Source organism: Lepus europaeus, chromosome 22 (assembly GCF_033115175.1).
Source record: "Lepus europaeus isolate LE1 chromosome 22, mLepTim1.pri, whole genome shotgun sequence".
Taxonomy (NCBI): domain Eukaryota; kingdom Metazoa; phylum Chordata; class Mammalia; order Lagomorpha; family Leporidae; genus Lepus; species Lepus europaeus.
The window spans coordinates 39417010-39434402 of NC_084848.1; the positions used below are offsets into that span (position 1 = coordinate 39417010).

At 40.8% G+C, this 17393-nt stretch overlaps 2 pseudogenes; both read right to left on the minus strand.

Moving 5' to 3' along the window:
• Window positions 1–1199: 1199 nt before the first annotated feature.
• Window positions 1200–2532, minus strand: LOC133751454 (ATP synthase subunit alpha, mitochondrial-like; annotated as a pseudogene).
• Window positions 2533–3674: 1142 nt separating this feature from the next.
• LOC133751736 (U2 spliceosomal RNA) lies at window positions 3675–3816 on the minus strand (annotated as a pseudogene).
• Between the last annotated feature and the right edge of the window lie 13577 nt (window positions 3817–17393).

Below are 17393 nucleotides of genomic sequence, written 5' to 3' on the forward strand. Positions count from 1 at the left end.
AATGGGACTGCTGGGGCTGGCACTGTGGCTCACTTGGCTAATCCTCTGCCTGCGACACCCGCATCCCATATGGGTGCCAGGTTCTAGTCCCGGTTGTTCCTCTTCCAGTCCAGCTCTCTGCTGTGGCCTGGGAAGGCAGTGGAGGATGGCCCAAGTGCTTGGGCCCCTGCATCCGTGTGGGAGACCAGGAAGAAGCACCTGGTTCCTGGCTTCAGATTGGCACAGTACCATCCGTAGTGGCCATTTGCGGGGTGAACCAACAGAAGGAAGACTTTTCTCTCTGTCTCTCTCTCTCTCACTGTCTATCTCTATCTGTCAAAAATAAATAAATAAATAAAAAAGAATGGGACTGCTAATGGGAGAGGGAGGAGGAAGAGGGGTGGAAGAGTGGTTGGGAGGGTGGGTATGATGGGAAGAATCACTATATTTCTAAAGCTGTGCTTATGAAATGCATGAAGTTTATATTCCTTAAATTAAAATGTTTCTTTGGGGGAAAATGAGTAATTTATCTGAAGATATATTTTAAAATATATAAATAAATACATTTATACATACTTTAAAAAGTATTGTTCCATCATATTTCTTTTCTAGCCTTTTAGTACAGCAAATCATATATTATTTTCACATGAGCGTTGGTAATTTGGAGTATGGGGTACTAGGTAAGAAATAATTCTGTGATTGAGTTTTGTACTCACTGTACATGAATCATTTCTCCTCTATAACATGCCGCAAATGCAGCTTTATTTTTCCAGATACTTTGATGCAGAATAAAGTTTTACATCATTAAAAATTTTTTTGACTGGCAGCTTTGAAGTTAGAATCAGATTGGACAAAAGCAGCAGCTAGTTACAGCTATGCAGCACCTGCCTCCCAATTCGTGGCCTTGGTTTGGGCAGCCAATCAAAACAGACAAACAAACACCTTTGGGACAACTGTGTTTCCAGGAAGATCTATAAAAGTCTGTCCATCAGTAATGGAAAAAAATGCATTCATTGACATATAAAAAGATACATCCCCAGTTCATGTTTTTATGACCGAGAAACAATTAAGGAGCTGCTATTTAATAAAAATCACTTATTTGGATGGTTGCTGTCCCCAGCAGATGAGAATCTAAGTAGAACACATCACCTGAGAGGATGTTAGGCTTCTCAATCAGGCACACAACAGAGCAACAGAGACATCTCACAGCAAGCAAAAGTCTATTTGATTAGGTCATCATAGATGACCACAGCCTCTTTGCCATTATTTTTCTCAAGATTTTGTTCCTTTATTTGAGAGGTAGAGTTACAGGCAGAGAGAGGGTAAGACAGAGAGAAAGGTCTTTCATCCATCAGTTTACTCCCCAAATGTCCACAATGGCTGGAGTTGAGCAGATCCAAAGCCAGGAGCCAGGAGTTTCTTCTGGGTCTCCCATACAGGTGCAGGGGTCCAAGCACTTGGGCCATGTTCCACTGCTTTCCCCAGCCACAACAGAGAGCGTTATCAGAAAAAGAGCAGCCTGGATGTGAACAGGTGCCCATATGGGATGCTGGTGCCACAGGCAGAGGCTTAACCCACCATGCCATAGCACCAGCCTCTGCCATTGTTTCTAAAAGATTCTCTCATTGAACAAAGAATCAAGAGTCGGATACTGAAGTGAGCAAGCATCATAGGCAATAGCTGGAACCACAATGGTATACATACTGACATCTACACTTGCAGTCTCTCCACAACAGATTTCTTTTGACTTATTGTAACACAGATACAACACAACCTCTTTTTCTCAGATCATTGAAAAGTTTGTGATTAATAACTGTATCAAGAGCAATTGATGTTTTGCCAATGAGCCATCAATGACCAACTCACACTGACCACAGCCAGTTGATGCCAAGCCATCCACAGCCTTAATACGAGTCTGCTGGGTTCTTGCAAAGAAATTTGAAGAATGATTCCTGGGGCTTTCAGACCAACATGCCTATGGGTCTTTCAACCAACTTTAACCTAATAATAATGACATTACCATGGTCATTTAATATACAACCCAATAGCTCCTCACCAATTGGAGTAGCCACAATAGCTCTGTTCTCTTCACATCACTTTCTTTAGCATATTATGTGACCACACCAACATTGTCAGGTTCCGACTTCAGAGGCACGCTCATTAAACCTGAAGAAAACTACGGCTTCTATCGTCTGAATATTCCTCAGCTCATGAACTTGAGTGACACCATCCCTGGCGTTTAAGATTGTCTACTCAAGGTCAGCAGAGGCCGCAGCTCCAGGAATACACTCTCCAAGAATACAGGACCGCTCTGCTGTGTGGGTTATGAGGAAGAACTTCAGAGGCAAGGAGATTCCTTCTAGCCATTGAGGATGATCCCAATGTGTTCATGGAAACCACACCACTCTCTGAAAAGAAGGTGCCAGCACCAGCTACTGTGTTGACTTCAGTGCCCAAAGACAGCTTCTCCTTCTTTGCAACCCCTCCCCACTTTGCCCCTCTGTAGTCATGGCCTCTAGGCTGATGAGGTAGACATCTCTTATATTTTAGCATTCATCCAAGTGGCTCGACGTTTCAGCTTGATGAATTGCTCTTCATTGTTAAAGATTCCAATAGATCTTTTCACATCTCCCAAGACATTTAGTTTGGTGTTTTGTATCAAAGCACCCAAGTTCTTTGAAATGGCCCAGTCCTGCTAGCTCCAGAGTTAAAAAGTAGAACTCTGAACCCACTCGCTGATTGCCTGAAATCAGTACATGTTCTCTCATTCTATGCTCTATATCACTGTAGAGTTGGGTGTGAGTTCCTTAGTCTTCTCAAGTTGTTTTCTTGCTGATTATTCTCCAGCATAGGTCCTTAACTACTTAGATTCCTCTGCTGTGAATGGCCAGCACAATGCACAGTAACTATGAAACACTCAGGATAGTAAACGCTCTTTGTTCATGCAACTGGAAATGAGTAGTATTTGTATTTTTGCCGAGTTTTCATTCTTTTCTATGTGCTGAAGAGAAGCAGCCACATGGACCAAGGTAGCTGGGTTTAGGTAATCGGAGTGAAAAAGAACTGAAGACACAGAATCATTGCTCTGTCCACAGTGTATAAAAGTCTTGGGCAGAGAGGACATGGGGGTAGGGGTAAAATGACCAGAGAAGGGGAGGGGGACTTATGCTTCCTGATTAACAATTTCCTGACATTCTGATGGTTTTCTACCTAACTAATGTCACTTAACGTACACTGGCAGCTGGTTGGCCTAAGCTTCTACCTCTTTGAGTCTTTTTCAAGTGAAAAAGAAAACTCTTTTTAATTGATTGAATTCTAAATATCTTTTGTGCATGTTTCAAGGATAATTTGTGAGGATTCTGCCTTACCAAATACATATTAGACTTGTCCATTGATGCCAGAAATTCCATAGTTGGGACAGAAGGACAATTATAAACATCATTTAAAATAAAGTGAACCATGCTATTGGATCATTAGAAACAAATAAATAGTGACTGTCATGAGCTTTCTTTTAGAATTTCTCTGAGATATCAAAGGTAGATAAGAAAGAGCTGAAATCTTGAATATACCAGAATGAAAATTTTAATATTGTCATGTTCCATTCATAACAGTGATGAGAAAATCCTTGAATGAAGCAGCTATTTTAAATGTTACCTATGTTTTTAACCCTTTGACTTCTGAACAACCCTGCAAAAAATGACTTCTTCATATGTTGGAACCAGCAATAACTAAGTATGCACTAAGATACAAGAATACCTTGAGCAGCAATCCGAAGATAAAATACGTTAATTGCAAATTATCCTACACTTGATCTTAGCCAAAAGGCTGAGAAGTGATTACAAATTATCCTAGGTATATAAAATTCAAGATACTGATGATGATTATCAGAGGCTTTTTGATAACTTAAGATCATTACTTTTATTCATGTTAAGTATCATATTTAACATGATAGACATTCTTATATAAATGACCCTAAAGAAATAAAGTCCAGTCTAGTTTATTAACTTCTGTATATAGTAACACGACTGATTTCATTAAGTGTACATTGGCCAGCTGCTAACCATTCATTAGTGTTTTGTTTATGTAATTTAATTTTATGCAAAGCAAACTTTCCATGCTCCATAAGCTGGCCCAGACAACCATATCCATCTATGGCTCCTATTGTTTGCTTTTAAACAATTATTTATGAATGAGCTGACTCTAAGCTTGCAATTTTTATCATGTAGAAGCAAAACTGCCAATTCTGCTACACAATTTCACTTCTAAAACCTTATTTCTAAAATCACAGGTAAGTAAATAAGATAATTCTGGACTATCGATTCAGGCTGTGGCTAAGCTGGTCAAGACAAGTTTAAATCTCAGTTCATTTCTCTTTGTGTTTTTGTGGGTGGATTCTAATACTTTCGTGGTATAAATGAAATCTAAGATTATTTCTCCTTTGTAACTATGACAACTAAATTGGACATAGCTCAAAGAATACAGAGATAGGAAATAAGGAAACAAGCAGGGATTTTGGAAGAAAATTTGGTTATTTATAACACATAACAATGTTTTGTCCTTTTTTTTTTTAACCACAGTGAAGTTCTTAGCAACCATGGGAGTTTTATGGTATTTTCGCAAAATAAAGAAGATGATAAATACACCGTGCTGACCAATTTCTCTCCTGTTGTGAACATTTGCACCCTTTGCCAAGTGGCTGTCGTTAGCTGGCGTGCTAAGACAAATCCTGGTGCAGTGAAACTGTAATTTTAAATCGCATGTGTTCAGTTTTTTATATGCTAATATTTTATTTTCTAAAACTTGTTTTATTTTTCTTGTCTAATAAATTAAGAACAGATTGATCTGGAAAAGAAGTTAAGAATGTGGTATCCCTTTAAATCTCTCTGAGCATACTGAATAGAGCTGTATTTCTCATTGTTACTTAATTTGTCATGTCACTTTATACCAGAATTTTGTTATGTTGATTTTCCCCAAATATTTGATGATCTGTGGCATTTCATTTATAATTATTAATGAAAGGTGTCATTCAAACAAGCTATAAAATATTTCTGAATAAATGTAACTTTACCGATGTACATGGAAATATATTTTTTCTGTATGATGTGATATGTTTTTCTTCCTTCCTTTTGTATTTTTACTTTCCAGTAGGATTTAAAAATTAAAAACTCATATTTTGGGAAATCAGTCATTTAAATTTAAATGTAAAGAAATAAAACACTAGTGAGGGAGCTTCTGCTTCTAGGGATTTTGGGAATAACTGTAGAGGGTTTTCAGTATAGTAAATAAAAATATGAGGGAGAATGAGCAGTGCTTCATGTGAAATTGTATGAAATTATCTAGGGGGCTGGCGCCATGGTGCAATAGGTTAATGCCTCGGTTCCGGCATCCCATAGGGCACCAGTTCTAGTCCCAGCTGCTCCTCTTCCAATCCAGCTCTCTGCTATGGCCTGGGAAAGCAGTGGAGGATGGCCCAAGTCCTTGGTCCCCTGCACCCACATGGGAGACCTGGAAGAAGCTCCTGGCTCCTGGCTTTGGATCTGACTGTTGATACCAACTGGGGAGTGAACCAGCAGATGGAAGACATCTCTCTCTCTCTCTCTCTCTCTCTCTGCCTCTCCTCTCTCTGTGTAACTCTGACTTTCAAATAAATAAATAAATCTTAAAAAATTATTCTAAGTAGACACTTGAGTCTGTGAAAGTTCTAAAGGCTGCTAGAAATGGTAAATGCATGGATATTTTTTCTCCTTTCTAGATTTCTTTAAAATATAATTGACTGCTTGAAGCACAAATTATATCATTTTGCTCTGGCTATATAACCTTATATAAAACTAAAAGGTATAAAAATTATTAGAAGGAATAGGAGGAGCAAATTCAAGATGCCACCCAACTGATATTATTGGGAAATGATATTTCATGCTTTGAAGGTACAGCATGATAAACTGAATGTGCATATTGAGAACTTTAAGGTATCCACTAAAATTAAGGCAAGGAGATGTAGCTGACAAACCGTAAGAGGAGACAGAGTAGAATATGAAAAGATACTGAATTTTAACAAGACAAGAAAGAGTCCCAAAAAGAATAAACACTATGGAATAAATTCCAAATATACATCAAGAGAGGAGACAAACACAGACACATAAATAAATGCATTTAAAACAAGTTTTGGGGGGCCAACATTGTGGCACAGCAGGTTAAGCCAACTCCTGTGATCCCAGCATCCCATATGAGTGCCGGATCAAGTACCGGCTGCTCTGCTTCCAATCCAATTCCCTGTTAATGCACCTGGGCAAGCAGCAGAACATGGCCCGAGGGCTTTGGCTCCTGTCACCCACCTGGGAGACCGAAATGAGTTTCAGGCTCCCAGCTTAGGCCAGGCCCAGCCCTGACCATGGTGGCCGTTTGAGGAGTGAACCCGTGAATGGAAGATCTATCTCTTCCTCTCTGTGTTATTCCGCCGTTTAAATAAGTAAAACAAATACTTTGAAAATGATTTATGAACACTCAAATTAAGAGTTAGATGTGACTGGCACAGCAGGTTAAGCCAATCTCATTTGGGTGCAAGTTCATGTCCCGGCTACACCACTTTCAATCCAACTCCCTGCTAATGGCCTGGGAAAAGGAGCAGATGATGGCACAAGTGTTTGGGTCCCTGCCTCCCACGGTGGAGACCTGGAAGAATCTTCTGGCGTCTGCCTTCTCGCTTCTGCCTGCTCCAGCCCTGGCAGTTGCAGCCATTTGGGAAGTGAACTGGTGGATGGAGGACAGTTTTCTTTCTTTATTCCTTGCTCTGTAACTCTGACTTTCAGATAATTAAATAAATCTTCAAAAAAAAAATAAGATGCAGAGATTGTAATACAGCACATAAAAATGACTTAACTATTCTGGGCCAGCGCCGCGGCTCAACAGGCTAATCTTCTGCCTGCAGCTCTGGCACCCCGGGTTCTAGTTCCAGTTGGGGTGCTGGTTCTGTCCCGGTTGCTCCTCTTCCAGACCAGCTCTCTGCTCTGGCCTGGGAGTGCAGTGGAGGATGGTCCAAGTGCTTGGGCCCTGCACCCACATGGGAGACCAGGAGAAGCACCTGGCTCCTAGCTTCGGGTCAGTGTGGTGCACCGGCCACAGCGCACCAGCCGCAGAGGCCATTGGAGGGTGAACAACAGCAAAGGAAGACCTTTCTCTCTGTCTCTCTCTCTCTCTCGCTGTCCAATCTGCCTGTCAAAAAAAATGACTTAAATATTCTGGCTATAAGAAACATTTTTTTAAGATATTTATTTATTTATTTTAAAGTCAGAGTTTCAGAGAGACAGAGAGAGACAGAGACAAAGAGAGGTCTTCCATCCATTATTTCACTCCCTATATGGCAACAACAGCCAGCACTGGGCAAGGCAGAAGTCCGGAGCCAGGAGCTTCATCCAGGTCTACAACATAGGTGCAGTGTCCCCAAGAATTGGGCCATCCTCTGATACTTTCCCAGACCATTAGCAGGGAGCTGGATTGAAACTGGAGCAGCCAGGACACAAACCGGCATCCATATGGGATGCCATTGTTGCAGGCAGTAACTTCACCTGCTGTGCCGTAATACCTGCCCCAATAAACATATTTTAAACCTACACAAACACATATCTTAAAAGTACAGGATAGAACCAGTATATTAATATTAAGGACTAGTACAGAACATGCAGTATCACAAGAGAAAATGGTGACATTTCATATTTAAAGGACAGACTATGAAGGAAACAAATTTCCTAAATGTGTGTGCCTCAATGTGCAAGCATGTAAAGCCAAAACAGAGAATTGCAGAAAGTGATAATTACACCATTTTAATTGAAAATACCAGTGTTCCTCATTCAACAATTAATAAAAATAGACAGGAAATCAATAAATTATAGCAGACATTAAACACTATATTCACAAACTTGCACTAATCGGTATTCATGAGCCAACGTCTATAGAATGGACTATATTTTCCAGGGCAAATATAAACATTCCCCAGGAGAGAGCATCCACTGGAATGCAACACAAGACTCATGAACCTGAAAGAATTAAAATAATATAGAAAATATTCTCTGATTATCAAAGATCGAAACTAGAAATGAGTGGCAAAATATTTCCCAAAAGTCTCCTTGCATTTGGAAAATGAACAATACATTTCTCAATAGCCTATGGATCAAATAGGAAGCAGTGAGATCACTTAAAAACATTTGGGGGAGCAAATATTTGGTACAGCGGTGAAGATGCCACTTTGGACAGCTGCATCCACATTGGTTTGAATCTTGGCTCAACTTTCAATTCTAGCTTCCTGCTAAGGTGGACCTGGGAGGTAGCAGGTGATGATGGCTCACGAACTTGGTCCCAGTCCTCCATATCAAAAACCAACTTGAGTTCTGGGCTCCTGGCTATGGCATGGCCTAATCTGGGCTGTTGTGGACATTTTGGGAGTGAACCTGTGCATGAACACCTTGTGTTCATGTGTCTGTCTGTTGTTGTCTCTGCGTCCTTCAAATAAAAATAAAGTTGCAAATGTAATGTTAATAATGTATATTGAACTGATAAGAACAGATACTACACTTAGCTAAAAGGCCGAGAACCGATGTTAATATATATTAAAATAAAAAAGAAAATACTTTGGGAAGAATGGTGTTGAAATAGACCAAATAAAAATTAGTGGAATGGAATTAAGTTAGAACTTACATGTAAATATATAACCCACATCCTTATATTAGAGATAAGAAAGGGCTAAATAATCTATCTGAAGTTCTACCTTGAAAATCTTGAAAAGGGGGAGAAAATTAAATCTAAAACTCTAGACTAAGCAATAAAAGAGATAAGCAGAGGCAAGAGGGAGAGTGCATAAAGATACAAAGAATCAGTAGCAACGACATCCACAACATCCCCGTAGAGCCTGCAAGAGCGAAGGGACAATAAAGAGCATTGTGCTGAAATTTGCCAATAAAATCATCAATTTTGATGACACTGGTAAAATCCTCAAATGACACAATGTATTACAGTTGACACCAGAAAAAGAGACTATGGCTATAGCTATTAAAATGTGAACTAAAATCCCACAAGAAAAGTCTGAGCCCACATGCTTTTTTCTGTTAAATTCTAAGATTTAGTGATAAACAATGCCAATCATACAAAAAGCCCATCTCTGATATCTAAACAGAAAAATACATGAAAAGGAAAATGTTCCAAGCAAATATTGTTCATAAAGTTCTCTATAAAATCCTTTAACAACACATTAACAAGTTGAATCCAGCACTATACAGAGATGATAATTCACTATGATTAAATTGGATGTATTTCAGGAATGCAAGATTAGTTTAACACTGCAAACCTCAATTGACATAATTCATTTCACTAACAGAGGAAAGAAAAAAAATATTGTGAACTCCACGATGCATAAAGTATTTGTTAAGAGAGACATCCATATTCTCAGAAAGAAATTGTGTATAGAAATAGTCCCAATCTGATAAATAACGTGAATGCAAAATCTATAACTTTTTCCTTAGGGTTAAAGAATAAATACCCCTCTGATACCGGAAATGGGCAAACCTGTATCTCCCGGCATTTAATTTGTTATTGTCCATGATGCTCTAGATAGTGCCAATAAGTCAAGAGAAAAAACACAATACTGTAGGGAGAAAAAAATAAATAAATAAACATTTGTAGACAACATCATTATGTATCTAAAAATCCTCCAGGATCTACAAGCATGCCACTAGAGCTGGTCATTTAATTTATCAAGTTTTCGGAAGACAAGGTCCACATAGGAAATACACCAGCAGAGAGAAACTGAAAACGGAGACTGAAAGAGAAATGACATCACAATCCAGAATGTACAAGAAAAATCTATCATGCACTAGGGAGGCAATAAGCAAGCTAAAGATAGATAGCAAGAGGGCTTTGTCTTTCCAAACTGGCATGTGAAGACCCAAGAAGCCGTCACATCCTTCTTCCCCGCAGGAAAAATGCTGAACGAACTGAAGAACATGTCTTCTTGGAGCCATCAGTGATCTGGGGCCAGGAAGCAAGCTGCTGCCCGGAATCCCAGAGCCACAGAGGGGCCGACACAGAGCACCAGGGAGTTCAGGAAGCAGCAGTGCCCAAGAGGCACCTGTGTCTCTGGGAACCCTTAAATAGGCATTGGCAAACGGCTGGTGGCTCGAGGGAGAATAGCTTGAGAGTTATAAAGCCCAAGAGAGCCCAGTCTTAAGGGAGGCCTCAGCCTTGTGAGCTTCATGTCCAGGGTCTCTGGTGCTTTTGTGCAAAAGAGAGAAAGAGGGAACCAGTTTGAAATACACCCAGACCTTTCCATTCCTATTTAAGCATTATGTATGTGTTTATTTATTTGAAAGTCAGAGAGAGAAGGAGAGACAGAGAAAAATCTTCCATCTCCTGGTTTACTCCCCAAATGGCCACAGCGGCCCAGGCCTGGGCCAGGCCAAAGCCAGGAGCCTGGAACAAATGGAGCAGCTGGGACGCGAACTATTGCCCATATCGAAGGCCGGCATTGCAGACAGTGGCCCAACCCACTACACCTCAATCCTGACCCCTTTTTGTTCCTATTCATAAGCTGTACTGGTAAAGGAAATTATTAAGCAGAGCCTTAAGCAGCTGCTATTTTACCAAAGCCTTCTCTGACCTGGGGAAAGAGAAAAACCGCACTCCCTCCTATTCAAGCCTTTCTTGGGGGAGCAGGAAGCTGTGTGACCCAGGCTCATGGAAGGATAGATGTAACCATAGGACTACAGAATGAGTTCCCTCTCCGTTCATCTCACCACTCCTATATAACAGCCGGGATTTGCACCTAAGAAATGCCAAGACTTAGGCCCTATTTAAGCAGTGTTTAAGAAAACCCAAAGGAAACAGAGACAAAAGAGCCCATGAGAATATTTTAGGCATGGAAAGTCAAGACATTCTGGCAAAAACAAACAAACAAACAAACAAACAAACACCAAAAACCTAAATGAAAGATCTCTGTGCGATCCCAGTGTAAAGAACGGGCCATCAAAGAAGGAGGTGCCTTTCTCTGAAGGCAGGAGTGAACTTCCACTTTGACTATGACCTTGTCTACATAAGATCGGAGTCAGCGAACTCAAAAGGCTTCCATAGCCTTGGCAACTCATGACAAGAGCCTAAGGAGATTACTGACACCATGAACAAGAGTGTCAATTTGTTAAGTCAACAACAGGAATCACTACGCACTTACTCCTCATGTAGGATCTCTGTCCTTAATGTGTTGTTCAATGTGAGTTAATGCTATACCTAGTGCTCAAACAATATTTTACACTTTATGTTTCTGTGTGGGTGTAAACTGTTGAAATCTTTACTTAATATATACTAAATTGATATTCTGTATATAAAGATAATTGAAAATGAATCTTAATGTGAATGGAATGGGAAAGGGAGTGGGAGAGGAGAGGGTTGTGGGTGGGAGGGAAGTTATGGGGGGGGGGGGAAGCCACTGTGATCCATAAGCTGTACTTTGGAAATTTATATTTGCTAAATAAAAGTTTAAAAAAAGAAAAATTAGTTTCTGATAGCACAGCTACAGCAAACAGTAAACAGCCTATTCCCTGCCCAGATAAACATGGAACAACACAATTTAAAGGCTTATCTTTTTTTTTTCTTTTTTTTAATTTGAAGGCAGAAAGAGACAGGGATCTCCAATCTGTTGTTTCATCCCCAAATGCTTAGAACAGCAGGGGTTGGGCCAGGTCAAAGTTAGGAGGATGGCACTCAATCCAGGTCTTTTCTGTGGGTGGCAGGGACCCAAGTACTTGAGCCATCACCTGCTCTGTGTTAGCAGGAAGTTAGCATCATCAGGCACTCTGGATGCAGAGTTCTCAAGTGGCATCTTAACCATTGCTCCAAATGTCCACTCTCAAGATATATCTTTGTAAAACATGAATTTGTCCAGGTGAATGAATAAACAGAGGAGGTATTCCATACCATTGAATGCTACTTAGCAGTAGAAAGAAACAAACTACTCCATAGCCACAATATGGAAAAAGACCATAACATCATGTTGAATGACATTAGCGAGGCACAAGCGTTTATCTGGTATGCTTCCATTTATGTGAAATTTTAATCTGGAGTGACAGAAAGAAAATCAGAGGTTGCTTAGGGTCAGGGTAAGACAACTGCTGAAGGAAACATGATGGGAACTTAGAGCTCCTCATTCTCATTGACACTCACAAATGCTTCCTTCATTGTACTTTATGTAAATCATGCCTGCCCCCAATTATACCTCCGTAAAATGTACTCCAAAAATGCTAGTATGAATTTTTTGGGTGACACAGGATTGATGAGGTAACTAACTCATTGGAAAAAAATAAAAAAAGAATATTTAGAAAAATTCTGTGATACAGGATAATTGAAAGCATGTCCCAAAACAATGATATTTTTTGGCATATAAATAGTCTATTAAAATTAAATTATGCAGATATTAAACTTTGACAAAGCATTATCATAAGTTATTGGGAAAAAGTGGACATTTATAATTAATGTGTGGACAACTGACAGCCATGAGGAAATAGATGAGGGGACACTGACAATTCATGTTTCGCTAGTATAAATTTACACATAAAATCTAAATGGGTCAAATGGAAACATATTTGCATATTTAATATTGAAATGAACCATCATTACATATGAGGAGGGTTGAAAATTTCATGAAGTAAAGCTAAGTTTATTTTGGTGCAAAGTTTTAAAGCCATGCATTCAAAGGGTCTTCAAAAGTGCATAAAAATGTTCTTTACCAGAAAGCTGCCTGGACTCTGGGTCTCGGCTGTTGTGAATTGTACTGCAATAAACATGTGGCTCACGTGTCTCTGCAGCATACCGATCTCATTCCCTTTGGTATACACTCAGCCCTGGGACCACTGGATCGTATAGTACATCTATTTTTAATTCATTGAGTAACCCCCATACTGTTTGCTATATCTTTCATTTTTACTAATGGTGTGTGAGAGTTCCCCTTTGTCCAAATCCTCGCCAGTGTTTAGTTTTTGTCTCTGAATTATAGTCATTCTAACTGGAGTGGGATGATAGGAGTGAAATCCTGCCCTTTGTGACAACATGGATGTAGTTGGAGAACTTCATGTTGAGTGAAATATGACAGGCACAGCAGAGACGAGTGTATGTGCTCACCCATACTGAAGCTCAGAAAGTTGATTTCATGGAAGAAAAGAGTAGACTAGAGGTCAGGAAGAGGAGGGTGGGGGTGGATGGAGGTCAAATAATGGATCGGGCAGAGTGGGAAAAGCTGCCAGCTCCGAAGCTGGCATTACATTTGGTCACTGGTTCAAGACCCAGTCACTTCAATTCCGATCCAGCTACCTGCAGTTGTGCTTTAAAGAAGCAGCAGAAAATGACCCAAGTCCTTGGGTCCCTGCACCCATGAACAAAACCAAAAAGAGCTCCTGGATCCTGGCTTTGGGCCAGCCCAGCTCCAGCCATTGCAGCCATTTGGGGAGTGAACCAGTGGATGGAAGATTCTTTCTCTCTCTCTCTCTCTTTCTCTCTCTCTCCACCTTTCAAATAAATAAAAAAACCTTTTAAAAAATGGGTATCAAAATAAGTTAGGGGGAATAAGTTGTAGTGTTTTATGTCAAAGTGGGGTAATTATAATTCCCAATTTATTATAATAAAGAATTGGAAAGGAGAACTTCAAAGGTTCACAACACAAAGAAAAGATAAATGTTTAAGGAACTAGAAATGCTAATAACCCTGATTTGGTCATTGCATTGGTATGAAATCATCACACTGTGCCCCATAACTATCTAGTATGTACCAATCAAAAATAAAATTAAAAGGTGAAACAATAAAACTGCTAGAAGAATCCATGGGAAATAATTTCAAAATTGTCAAACTCATGTTTTAAACATTGTGACTACACAGAGTCAGACATTTTTCACTCACTTCACTGATAAATACTTAAAAGTTTGACAATGACTGGGATCAAATGAGCATTGTCATAATCTTCTGGTATTTATTTAATTTTTGTAATATATAATTGCTGTGAAAAAAAATTTTGCACAACCAATGACTTCAATCACATTGAATTGGGGCATAGAACCCATTCCTTCTAATCTTGCTGTTTTGTGTCTTCTTGTCTAAGCATGTATCTGAATTGCACGTCTATTTCCTTAAGATGATTTTCCCCCAAGGGTACAAATTTTCTTTTCTTTTTTTTTTTTTTTTTAATTTTTGACAGGCAGAGTGGACAGTAGAGGGAGACAGAGAGAAAGGTCTTCCTTTGCCGTTGGTTCACCCTCCAATGGCCGCCGTGGTAGGCGCGCTGCGGCCGGCGCACCGTGCTGATCCGATGGCAGGAGCCAGGTGCTTCTCCTGGTCTCCCATGGGGTGCAGGGCCCAAGAACTTGGGCCATCCTCCACTGCACTCCCGGGCCACAGCAGAGAGCTGGCCTGGAAGAGGGGCAACCGGGACAGGATCGGTGCCCCAACCGGGACTAGAACCCGGTGTGCCGGCGCCGCAAGGAGGAGGATTAGCCTACTGAGCCGCGGCGCCGGCCAAGGGTACAAATTTTCTAACAAGTGTGTATGAACTTGTGATTTGGCAAATCAGTGGTATCCGTATTCTTAGGAGTCTATGTTTTACAATAACACTACTACATCATTCTAAGGCTAAAGTATATTCTGTTTCTTAGGAAACAAGATTGAGAAGCTTCAACATAAAATACATTCAGTATGGGCCCTGTGTTATGGTACAGCAGGTTGGGCCACAGTTGCAATGCTGGCATCTTGCATTAGAGCCCCAGTGCAAGACCAGGCTGCTCTGCTTCCAATCCAGCTCCCTGCTAACGCACCTGAGAAGGCAGAAGACGATGGCCCAAGCACTGGTGCCCCTCCCACCCATGTGGAAGCCCAGATGGAGCTCCCAGCACCTGGCTTTTTCTGGTCCAGGTCTGGCCTTAAGCAGCAATTTGGGAGATAACCACTGGATGGAAGATCTCTGCCTCTCTCTCTCTCTCTCCCACACTCTGTCACTCTGCCTTTCTGATAATAAAGGTAACAAGTATTCCCAAAATTAAATGTTTTGCTTTAATTTCTTTCTTTCTTTCTTTCTTTCTTTTTTTTTTTTTTTTTTTTTTTTGACAGGCAGAGTGGACAGTGAGAGAGAGAGACAGAGAGAAACTTCTTCCTTTGCCATTGGTTCACCCTCCAATGGCTGCCGCGGCCAGCGCACTGCGTTGATCCAAAGGCAGGAGCCAGGTACTTACCCTGGTCTCCCATGGGGTGCAGGGCCCAAGCACTTGGGCCATCCTCCACTGCACTCCAGGGCCACAGCAGAGAGCTGGACTGGAAGAGGGCCAACCGGGACAGAATCCGGTGCCCGGACTGGGACTAGAACCCGGTGTGCCGGCGCCGCTAGGCGGAGGATTAGCCTGTTGAGCCGCGGCGCCAGCCTTGCTTTAATTTCTAATTTAACTAAAACGTCACTCCACCATAATAACACAAATGTGTTTGAGTTAAATTTGAAACATTTTCTTAGATTATAGAATAGCACATTAGGCAAGTTAATGTGTAACATGTCTGGTCACCCAGGGATTAAGAGAGCAGAAATTGGGGGAGGTTTTTAAATAAGCTGTAAGCTTATTGCAATTCTGAACTATTAAATAGCAGCACGGATTATTAAATATTTACAAAGACTGGTTACAAAACCTTATCTGAAATATATCAAAAATCACATTTCACATGTAAATGATAAATATCTCAGTCTTCACCATCATCTTGAATCTGACTGAACTTTTTTCCAGTTAGTCTTCAGTCCTGGCCTAAAATAAATCTGACTAACTTGTTAGAAGAATAAGAAATTGTTCAGGCGGGTTAAAGCCTTGGCCTAAAACTGTCATCCAGTATGGGCGCCAGTTCTAGTCTCGGCTGCTCCTCTTCCGATCCAGCTCTCTGCTGTGGCCCAGGAGTGCAGTGGAGGATGGCCCAAATCCTTGGGCTCCTGCTCCTACATGGGAGAACTGGAAGAAGCTGCTGGCTTTCTAGTGTTGGATCAGCCCAGCTCCAGCAGTTGCAGCGATCTGGGGAGTGAACCAGCAGTTGGAAGACCTCTCTCTCTCGCTCTCTCTTTCTCTCTCTCTCTCTCTCTGTGTGTGTGTATCTCTGACTTTAAAATAAATAAAAAATAAATCTTTTGGGCCATCAAAGAAGGAGGTACCTTTCTTTGAAGGGAGGAGAGAACTTCCACCTTGAATAAGGCCTTGTCTAAATAAGATCAGAGTTGGTGAACTCAAGAGGCTTCCATAGCCTTGGCAGCTCATGACAAGAGCCTTGGGTGATTATTGACATCATAAATAAGAGTGTCAATTGTTAAATCAACAACAGGGTCACTGTGCACCTGCTCCCCATGTAGGACTCTGTCCTTAATGTGTTGTATTATGCAAATTAACAGTAAAACCACTACTCAAACAGTACTCTATATTTTGTGTGTCTGTGTGGATACAATCTGTTGAAATCTTTACTTAGTATATACTAAGTTGATCTTCTGTATATGAAGATAACTGAAAGTGAATCTTGATGAAGAATGGGACGGGAGAGGGAGTGGGAGATGGGATGGTTGCTGGTGGGAGGGAGGCTATGGGGGGAAAAGCCGCTGTAATTCAAAGGTTGTACTTTGGAAATTTGTATTTATTAAATAAAAGTTGAAAAAAAATAAATTGTTCAGAACAAGAGGGAATGCTTCCAGGAATGAACACATACACACAAGGGCACTTGGAACTTCAAAAAGTTCATGGCAATGGAATTAAATGATGTTTATCTTGGATGCAAAAAAAGTTGAAACAGGAGCAGATTTTTCCATAGTGTGTATCTCCATGAATTTTATAAGATCCTACATAGGCATAGATTTCACAATGTTTTCTACCTGGATGTAGAAGCTCTAAATTGTCTCTTCACAGGTAAGGGCCTGGGGGTTGGGGCAGCAGGGCTCAGTCCAAGTGATTTTTGCTTTGTTTTTGTTTTGCAGAGGGCCTGGTTCTGGTATTTAGTTTGCTCGCTCCCTTTCGCAAACAAGAGGCATCTCTCCACGCCATGCCCCTTGGCACTGAAGAGGGTGGAGGGTGACAGGGAATTGCTCTTTCCCTCTTGCCTTCTTCACTAAACTTCTCCTAAGATTTTAACATGATGAGGCACTGAGGTCTCTCTCCTGGCCTGTGTAACTCTCTTGAGGGTGACTTTGTGTGCTGCAAGTTGGTGTCTATGCTTGGAGGTGGCCCCCAGGGTGTCTTACTCAGACACCATCTTGGTTCCACTTAGAACGTTTACGTCTTCCTATCCAGAAACAACTCTCGATGAGGGTTTCACCTGACAGAATTGAGCAAGGATCATAATTCTCTTTTAATCCAAAGTGGATTTCTCTGGACTTGGCTATTTTAGAT